This window comes from Centrocercus urophasianus, unplaced genomic scaffold, assembly GCF_019232065.1.
Source record: "Centrocercus urophasianus isolate 14NV4802_14NV808 unplaced genomic scaffold, USGS_Curo_1.0 seq_29, whole genome shotgun sequence".
In the NCBI taxonomy this organism is placed as follows: Eukaryota; Metazoa; Chordata; class Aves; order Galliformes; family Phasianidae; genus Centrocercus; species Centrocercus urophasianus.
Genome location: NW_024884855.1, coordinates 7,874,239 through 7,883,246, shown reverse-complemented (window position 1 = coordinate 7,883,246; position 9,008 = coordinate 7,874,239).

Sequence of the window (9,008 nt, the reverse complement as noted above, 5' to 3'; positions counted from 1 at the left end):
ACTTTTCAGGGAAAGATGAAGAGATACAGAGGATTAAGTGTTACGAGATTACAGCAGGAAAGAGAGAGAGAGAACACAGAAACCCCAGAGCATCACCTATCTCATAGCAACAAGGCTGGATTGAGATGGAGTTATTAAAAAAAAAATAGTCCAGAGGTAAATACAGTGTGAAAACAAAGTTCATGCTGCGGTGATGAGTTGAGACAATTCAGGTAAATGAGCAAGGAGAGCTGGCTAAGCAGTCGTGGGAGGAAGGCACAGTGGTCTGAAACGAACAACTTCAATTTTCCTTCTCACTGCACCAAGGAGAAGCATGGACACCCTAGGAGCAGCCTCCAACATCAGGAATGATACTGTATGTGTCAAGGCTGTGCCAGGACCAAGCTGATGCAGCAACAAGTTGTAGCTTGTTGGTTGTTGGCTAATCCCACATTTTGATCCACTGCAACAGCACAAGCCTCAGTGATATGCTTGCAAACTTCAACACCCAGCTTCTGGCAGGTCTTAGGCTGTCTGTCTGAATTTGGGCCCCAGTGCTCTCCCAGTCCCTTAAGGTGGTGGTGCGTGAAGCCTCAGATGTGGTTCTGATAGATGGTCTCCAAATCTGTGGTACTTACAATTGCCTTAAAGCACTCTAGCAGTATTAATCTTTGAAATTAGACTATGTTTTGCTGCAGTTCAAGAAGGAAAGGAATAAAGAATAACATCCTTGGCTTTGTTCTTACTCAATGGAAATCCACCAGTTCTACATTAGCCTGGGTATCACCTTAGAGAGCAACCAGAGAAAGGTCCTGATTTTGGTGGAGTCCATTGTGCCTCTGCTGAAATCCAGGAGCTCAAAAGCCTCCAGTGAAGCACATTAATCCTCATGTCACTTCCATCCCCTCTGATCTCCACTGTTTGGAATTGTTATGTTCCACAATACCACTTGTAATACAATCCATGACTTTCCCCCTCACCTATGGCCACTTTTATCAGAAGAAAAAGTGATATGTTTAAAAAAGGTGCTCCTTTACCCTAACTATTCCATGTTTTCCTTTGTATGCATATTCCAGCAAAAACCTTTTTGTACCCAACTGCTGAAAAACTTTCTAGAGTGACCCACATGATGGCCAACAAATATTCATAACTGGCGACTTAAAGGTAGCAACAACCAAATATATTTTGTCACACTGTGGAAGTCAAAAGGCACAGGACAAGGATTCCTTGACCTTCAGGGGCATGTGAATATTTGTTTTAAGCAGTGCAGTATTTGTTCTACTTTAATGAAAAGGAGGGGTGACCAAGAAGGGATTATTTAAAGTTGGATAGTTTTAATTTGATGAATTGTCTGTCGAGGTATTAAAAATGTCAGTCAGTCCCTCAGGCTTAGTGACTAGATTCACAGTGCATTAAAAAACCCTGCATGTTGGGAGCATTGCTTCTGTCTTTTGCATTCTGGGAACAGCTGCCTGGGAGGACAGATTTTCATCTGAATTTGTCAGTCTCTGTCAAAGCAAGACATGTTTTGACAAAATGTGTTCAGAGGTGCTCTCAGCTTGCCTGGCTGCTCAGAAGCCCATTGCCAAGATGCGGGGGAAGCCCACGTCTCCTCGAGAATGGTATGTAGATAGGAATTGGAGAAAGAGCAAGTGGAGCTTTTGGAAAATATAGCTCTATCCTGGGAAAAGTTTTGGGATGAGGAGAGGATTTCATGAAGCAGCAGCTGCACAGCACTGGGGAAGCTGGAGGTGAAGAGATGTGGAGAAATGCAAGGAGAAGAGCAGCTCCTGGAAAGCAAAGCCGGGGCCTGAGAAGGAGCTGCCAGGCTTACACTGAGCTGCGCTGACTGGGCCATACTGAGGAAGCAATGCCTTGGACGCCAACAAAGCTGAAATAGGGCTGGATTCTTCCTGGGGTTGGAATCAGAACCTGTGTGCACTCTCAGCTGCAGTTGAATATTATTCTTCCTCCTCAGATCCCAGCTGGAGACAGGCATTTTGTTACGCAACCAAATTCCCCAGACAGTTGTTTGTTGGAAAGGTCATTTGGCTGTCTTATCTAAAATTGATGCATTGAAAGCTTTCCTAAATTTGCTCATTAAATATGATGCATCGCTACATTATCAACAAAAATGTTGGCAGGCAGGCTTCTCGCCAGAACATCTATTTTCCAGCAACCACGGTCCCAGTCCTGACTGAGGGATAGCAGGAACAGCAGAGGGACCAGTCTGGCCCCCATTCAAAACCAGGACCCCAAACTTCCCACACCAACTTCCTTTGCAAATTCTTATAGCACATGACATGACCCCATGGCTGCAATTCCTGCTGTGACAATCCTGTCTGCATGGTTAGGTCAGACCCACCAATCCCTCTGAGAGAAGAAGAGTAACAATAGGAAAAAGCTGAGGTGGGACAGATCTGAGGATGAGAAGAATAAGAGCCTTGGCAAGGCTCCAACCTAATTTAGGTTGGAAAATATTTACAAGATCATCAAATCCAATCACCCACCCATCTCCACCATAAGATTGTTGTGACCAAAGCGCAAGAACTGCCACTCATCTTCACTGAAGCTCATCCCATTGATCTCAGCCCATTCATCCTAATCAGATCTGTCTGTAGGCCCCCCTGCACTCAGGCAGATCAACGCTTCCTCTCAGGTAGAGATGTGATGAGCACTCCAACCCACACATGGTGCCTGGCAGTCCTTCCTTCTCTTCTTAGAGACATTTAGTGGCCACATGATGCTCCATATATCCATCAGGCAATTTGATGATGGGCATTTCAGTTACCACCGCCCTCCCAAGAGGATTGTTGTGCTGCAGGCAGACTTCCTGGCTCTCCCCATCCGCTCCTGCCAGCATGCAACAGCTAAACAGCAGTGCTGCCATCAGTACCCCATCCCTCTCCCTCCACCCACCCCCCAGTGCCATTTTTCAAACAGCATGAGAGTCGGAAGCAGTGTGGAAACGCTTTGCACTGAGATTTTCAATTAGGGAACACAAAAGCCTGTTTAATAAACTCTTAGAGGCTTGTTAGCTGAGACATAATTAAGATTAATGTTGACTTGGGACCAGAGGAAACAGGGCTGAAAGTGAATCAAAGGCAAACAGACAGTTTCCAGCATTAGGATAATGCAGGAACAGGTTTCCTCCTTGCAATGTTGGGTTGTATCCGGTGCAGGCTTGACCTGAGGAATGCTGTGCTGAAAGGAACCACGTCCCTAAATCCCACCACAGCTTTGCATGCTCCAAGCTCTGACAGCAGCAGGTTTGGAGTGAAGCCAAACACTTCAGGTGGGCTGCAAGCTGGTTGTTGGCAGACTGATTTCAGATGCTTCCCTGCTTGTGGGAGGCTGTAATTGCCCATAGAAGGGATGGCCAAATAAAGAACTCTGGCACATAAGCACAGCCAGCACTTCCACGCTCCCTGCTCTGCCACCAGTTCTATCAGTTCTAGCTCCTTCTGATAAAACTTCTCTTGGCCAGTTCCACATATGATCAGATTTTACAAAGAAGGAGAGAAAAATCTTTGCTCTCCTAATGCGATGTCAGGTTTTAATTCTTTCCACGCATCTTCAGTTATTAAAGACCTTTTCCCTTCCAAAGCAGAAAGTGTTCCTGACTGATTTCATAGATGGAAAAGGAAAGGCTGGATGTTGTGTTGAGGGACATGGTTTAGTGGGAGCTATTGGGAATAGGTGAACGGTTGGACTGGATGATCTTTTAGGTCTTTTCCAACCTTAGTGATTCTATGATTCTATTGCTTTCCCTGCCCCAGATCTGGTGCCTAGGTTCTGTAAACATCCTCTTCTGACAAAGAGAGAAAAATGGAGGGACAAAGAAGCCTGGGCAAGAGCAGTGCAGATGAGGTGTAGGTTAGCATAGCCATGGACAAACAATGGGAGCAGCAACCAAGGAAAAAGAATAAATCAACTGGAGAACTTTTCTCTATAGCGCAGCAAAATAGGTAATCACAAAACAGCACAAGAGAGATGAATAAATTAGTTCTGGTGTGCAGGAAGCACTGCAGAATGAGTGAATGATGGGTGAAGGCAGGCATATACCAAAGGTGGAGTAAGAGGGACACATCCCAGGAAGACAGCTGAATTGCACCCCATGAGTCAAATCCTGAGGTCCACAACTGTCCTGTTGACTGCCCTGTTGAGGAAGCAGGATTTGTTAGAGCACTGATTCCCACTTCCAAAATCTCTGTGGAAAACAGCCCCCTTGCTGCTGAGCAGAGGGCTTTCATCGTTTTTGTTTTGTTACCTGGAAGCTACAGACACGTCCCATCATAAACTATGCACATATAGAATGCGACGGCAAACAACTGCTAATGTTAAGCACAAGCTGAGCAGGAACAGAGAAAGAAGTAGATGAAAAACCTGAAATGCAGACAAGCTGCAGGAGCCCTCAGAACTGCCCGTCCTGCTGCCTTCCCCCATCTCTCCACCAGTACTCCCTCATTTACATGTTTTTCAGATGAAGAACCAGTGCTTTTTTCATATTTGGACAGCACACAAGCATACCAGCACCACTCTGCCCTTCTGGGATGCCCTGCTTTTTCCACCACTGCTGCTTAGGGTGCACAGGGGGAGTATATGCATCTCCAAGCAAGAAGGAGTACTGTTCTGGGTGCCTACAAATACTACAGCAATAAGCATACTCAGTAATAGCTGGCTTATCTCCAATATCAGTAAAAAAAATAATCAGTGGTTACACTAATATACACCAAAAAGGCTGAATAGCTGCCATGGGCCTGCTAGGCTGGATTTACATGGATGGGTTTGTGTGATAAGCAAACGTAGGCTTTAGACCATGGTGATATAATGCCAAACCAGGCTGCAGCTTTTCCAATAACACTTCCATCTGTGTTCCATCAAGTTGCCTATCTGGGCTGAGGTCTAATGGGATGGCCTCATGCTTATTGATCCTACACGTTCTGGATGGATTTAGTGCCATACCAGCTTCACTCCCTGTCACAAAATCAATGTTTTTTTTTTTTTTTTTAAAATCCCTGCAACTGATTCCCCTTTAACGATCTCAGGGCCAATTCTCCTTTCAGACACCTCTTGGAACTCCAAAACAGTTTTCCTGCTGCTCTTGATTTGCATGGACATAACCTGAGGATAGAACTCAATTCACCATGCTCTGACTACTTTGATCATTCAGCCAAACCCCAGGGCTGGATCAAAACAGAGAGAAAACAAGAAAATATTCAGAAGCTTGCTCTGAAAAAAGCAAACAAGAAGGCGGGGAGGGAAAGGAAAGAGAGTGGCCATCTATCACCATTACTGCATCACACAAGATCTGTGTGAGTACTGATTTATCTGTTGATAAACAGTGCAAGTGACACACAAGAAAAAATGCTGTGCAAAAGCCACCAGCCCATGTGAGCCCAGATGAGTGTTTCAATATGAAAGGTTTGTTAACTAGCCTGATTTGGACTGAAATGGCTAAGGGAGGGCTCATTCATATTATTACAGCAGCAGAGAGGCAGATCACCCCAGTGGCAGATGTGGGAGGTGAGCTGAGATGGGTGCTATGGACGCCAGGGTCCCCATGCATGGCCATTTCCTTCTACTGTTGCATGTAGCAGCTGTGCTGAGCACAGGCAAAGCCTTCCTTTGCCCACATGTTGCCACTCAGAAGCGAATCAGGTTGGATCCCAGGAGCAATCTCAGGAGTTGGCAAACACAGAGTTAGTATCTCAGTGGGACCTCTTCCATCAGGTATTTGAACAGATGATGGATTTCATGATTAATAACATGCCCCTTTCATCATCCTTCAGGGCATAAATCTCACTCTCAGTGAACTGAAAGGCTGAACACAACAATGGTTGCATATAAATGCCTTTTGGACCGGACAGGGGCATTTCATTGCTAGGGCTTAGCTTGAAACATTAACAGAGTACAAGGAAAAGAAATATGTTCTCTTTTGTTGTGTCATCATTGGAGAAAAGGAGAATTAATAATCCATTCCTATCAGTTTGCTTTGACAGGTAGTGCTGCAGCCTAGCTGATAGTTTACCTGGCTGCCCCAGGCTTGAATTTTAACAAACATCTCCCATGCCTGAACTTACAGGAGATGTCCTGAACCTTGTCATCCAATATTGAAAAAGGTTAGATTGGGTCAAAGTCCTCTTCACTTTTTATCTGTCTGGAAAACAGTTCACGTGGAAAGAGGAAAACGTGTAAACCCACGTTCCATCCCTATTGAGTTGGATCTGCACATCCTACTTGGTTTCAGCAACTGACAATATCTACAAATACCTTCCATTCATCCCAAAAAACCCTTTTCCAGTCATCCATCATTCTGTATGACCTTTGATAGTGTCTACAACACAACAGGAAGAACAGAAATAACATGAGAGTAGCAAGCTCCCAGGCTGCAGCAAGCATTTGCCCTAATACAATAGCCATAGGCACAGAAATAAAAGAAGAAAAAAAAAAAGCTGCTCACCTTTAGAGGGCCTCAGATTTGCAGGGATCTCCAACAAGATACTCTCACCTCCACTGCCAGCCCTTAAATAAGGTCTGGGAAGGGGTGGATCCTGGCTGCATCCCTTCTAGTTACTCCGGTGCGTTGCATACACCTGAGCTCTCCTGGGTTGGCCCTGCCTTCCTACCAGCTGCTCAATCACTGTTTCAAGCTGTGACTTAGCATTCCTGCTACAGCATCCCTTTACTTTTGCAAGTTTCTTTGTCCTACATTGAGTTACCATTTGTCTTGCACCCCTCAAACGAAGCTTCCGACTCTTAATTGTTTCCTTAATGATTTAATTCCTTCAAGGGATGGCCTAGTTGCAGGTAGCATTTATTCACTGTCACTGCTCTGCCAAAGGAAAGGGGACAGTCATTGATTATGCCTTGTGCCTTCAGCACTCACCATAGATGCCTGAAGGCATAGAACCAGGTACCAGTGATGCCACTGGTGGTAGTTAGATTGCTTCAGCTGTACAGCATCAGTTGTTTGAAATCTGCAGCTTTGTGACATCTGAAGAGCCATGATCAGCTGTCAGCTTCTACTTTGCTGACTCACCTCAGTGCCACATTTGGAGCCAGTTTGCAGCTGGTGTATTTATCTCACTGAAGGGTAGCAAAGCATGGTTAGGGCCAAGCAGAGCTCTGCTCTTCACTGTCTGTAGACCAGAAGAGCTGATGATGTTTGCTCAGCCTGGTCACACCCAGACAGTGACACCCTGAGGACTGCTGGGTGACCACAGTTGCTCTTCATTGTCCAAAGGGCATAAGACACAGTCTGCCTAAAAAACCCTGCTCTGTCTGCTCAGTCTGTTTAGCCAGAGATTTGCTCTAATGTGAATTAGGATCATGCCTCATTTTGAGTGCCTATAATTTGGCAAAAATGGTTCCCTGCCTGTTTTATGCTATTTTAGCAAGACAATTTATTTCTCCACTTTGTACTTTTGCAGTGCAGTCATTTGTTTGCCAGTCACTAGCAACAAGCAGAGAATAAAGTCAGTCAATACCATTTAGATAAGACACAGCTGGTTATAAAGCGCTAGCAGAATCCTTCTACTGGTTGTGCTTTGAATTTAGTCATCAGCACGATCTGGCAGACACTGTGTAATTCATCCACAGAAGGTGCTGGGCACTGTGGTCATATTGGAGAGGGTTGTTGAGTTTGCAGGAGTGCAGAGCACGTTCCCCCACCATGGGCAGCACAGCAGCACCTGCACCATGGAGGCAGGGCTGAGTAGGATCAGACATGGCAGCACACAGATAAGGTACATCACAGTGAGCCTGGCTGGTTGCAGGAACACCAACACGGAGGTTTTGTTCCAATTTCAGCATTCAGGATGTCAAAGCTCCTGTTTCATGCTGTGTGCCGGAATGCTCCTTCAAGTGCTTTAGAGATGAGATTTCCCAAGGCCTCAGCCAGATTTCATTCCTTCACTTATGCTGTTGCCGTGTACAAATCACCTGCATTTTCCCCAGAATATGAGAATATTATTTCTAGCCTACATACCACACACACACCTATAATCCCTAAATGCTGACAAAAGTTATCTGGCTCATGCCAAATTGTTTAATCATTATTGTAGCCATCAAGCATCGTCCACATCTGCTATCTGTGACACTGAGTACTTGCCCTGGTCCCAGGGGGCGTTGCTTGGCATGGCTCTTGTCAGCCACAGAGCCAATGGATTCTGTGTTAATGCAGAAGGGGGGCCATTATTCAACCCTCCTCACCCCAAGAGTGCCACACCGAAACCCAATTTCTTTCTGAAGTTGTCCCTCTTGGAGCAGGTAATGACTAGAGTGCTTACAGTGCCCTGAGCCAGCTGCACATTTTCTGGAGATGCATTGTTGGTGAGAGCCACCTGATTGCCCATTGAGCACAGCTTTTACCTGCAAAGACCCACTCGGATAAGGGGAAAGAGAGCTGTGTCAAAGAGACATAAAATCAATGCAGCAAAACTTTTCATTTTCAAAAAAAAGATACTGTCCCTGCATGACTTTGATAAAATAGATGTAAGCTTCCAAAAAAAAAGAGATGTAAGCTTCCAAAAAAAAAGAGATGCAAGCTTCCAAAAAACAGATGCACACTTCATGGTGTAAAAGCCCCTTGTGGTGGGACTTTGAAATATTCCAAGCACACAGGACAGTGGGATAGTGGCACTGAGGGGCAAGGTCAGCGGGCATTATGGGATGGGTGGGGATTGGACTTGGTGATCTGAGAGGGCTTTTCCAACCATAATGATTCTACGTCTCTATCAAAAGAAGTGTTGTGTTACTTTACGGGTGGAAATGACATTGGAAAAGGCTGTAAGTTTAAAAACAGGAACTGAACCAAGATCTCTGGAGCCCTAAGCTGCTGCATAAGCTCAAGCCCACCCTTTCTTCAGAGTGTGCATAACAAGACAGTCATCCCCTCCTCATTACTTCTGATGTTTTTATGGGAATGTATTGCATTAAATTAAATGTGTTTGCAAAACAAATATTTCTGCAGAAGTGCGCATTTATTCATTTGTAGGACCGTGACCGTTTCTCTGCTTGGTAAATAA